The sequence below is a fragment of the Ursus maritimus genome, unplaced genomic scaffold, assembly GCF_017311325.1.
Source record: "Ursus maritimus isolate PB19 unplaced genomic scaffold, ASM1731132v1 scaffold_29, whole genome shotgun sequence".
Lineage (NCBI taxonomy): Eukaryota > Metazoa > Chordata > Mammalia > Carnivora > Ursidae > Ursus > Ursus maritimus.
In genome coordinates this window covers 32,193,145-32,194,548 of record NW_024425452.1, presented here as the reverse complement: position 1 = coordinate 32,194,548, position 1,404 = coordinate 32,193,145, and the positions used below count along the sequence as shown (strand labels likewise).

At 34.3% G+C, this 1,404-nt stretch overlaps 1 non-coding gene across 1 annotated transcript; it reads left to right on the top strand.

Moving 5' to 3' along the window:
• Positions 1–811: 811 nt before the first annotated feature.
• LOC121105728 lies at positions 812–918 on the top strand. The gene has a single exon (XR_005838379.1). It is a non-coding gene; the product is annotated as a U6 spliceosomal RNA (small nuclear RNA).
• The last annotated feature ends 486 nt before the right edge of the window (positions 919–1,404 follow it).

Here is a 1,404-nt window from a genome sequence, read left to right as displayed (position 1 = left end):
TGTATTTTGGAAATCTCTTCATTCTTCAGCAACAGGAAAGTTCCTAACATGGGTTTTGACCTCTTTTCAAAACTGTAGGGAGAGAAGCAGTGTTTTATATTTCCTGGATACTGAGTCATACCATACCAAGTTCCAGTGCCAAAAATCCACACTACACTCACTCCCCTTAACCAGTCTCTCCAAAAAGGGCTCCTGCAAGTATAATTTATGGTGCTTCAGCAGTGATACAAAAAATGCTGGACTGAGTTCAGAAACAAGGGTCAAATGATAACAATGAGAGCAAACAATTTCAGATTGTTTTACTTGCAGCTGACTACCAGGCTGCTGGAGAGAATGTATATCTGGAAGAACTAAACAGTCAGCCTTCCTAAGCCAGCCTTCCTTTTTTGTATGTGTGTATGTATTCATTCATTCATTCATTCATTCATTCATTTAAAAGGACAACACTTGATACTTTGGAGAAAAATCTAACATGTTTCCATCGTCCTCCTAAAATGTTCAGTTATAAAAGCTGGGAAAGAGCTCCTTTTTGTCATAGATTTCCAAGGAGTGGTAAGACTCAATTTCATGAGCTGATTAAAAAGCATTAAATATTTGTGGTCAAGGATAGACCTGATGATGCTTCACTACTGATGTTAGGCTGCTCTGTGTTTGTGCTGTCACACAAAGGTGCAGTACGGTTTTCATTCTATTGTGTCAAAAATAATAGGTATTTTATATGTTGCTGTGCTGCATTATTACTCATCATTATTTATCACCATTTGAATAGTCCTCATTTTTAACTAATGTAGTCTTTAAAATTCATTAACAAGTGCTCACTTTAGCAGTACATATACTAAAATTGGAACAATATGAAGAAGATTAGCCTGGCCCCTGTGCAAGGATGACATGTAAATTCATGAGGAGTTCCATATTTTTAAAAAAGCCTTAAACAAAAGTAAAGTAACATGTTGAAAGGGAAAAAGATAAAGGCTCACATCTTATTTGTTTGGAAATCTTAGATATTCTAGATGATAGAAATATCTTAAATATTAAAAAAACTCTTACGTTACTAGTCTTAAAGTTGAAAAAGAAAATATATTTATATGTATCCATACTTACATGAAATAAAAAGAAAATAGTCATTATATGACCTTTATCTTTGGTCCAGTCTTCTATTCTACTTCAGGCAGAATTTTCACAGGCTTCTCTCTTATCTAAGCCTGTCTAAGAACCTTGCCTCTATTTCTGTTATTTCATCTAATTTGGGAGAGAAGCAGGGTTAAAAACAAACAAAAAGCTGCCAAAGAAATAATAAAGCTTTTGTCTTTTTCCTGAATTGGAACATTCCTACCCACTAAAATATAAATTAAAATGCAATGAGTCATCCTTTTCCATCATTTGCATGAGTACCACACCTGTTGT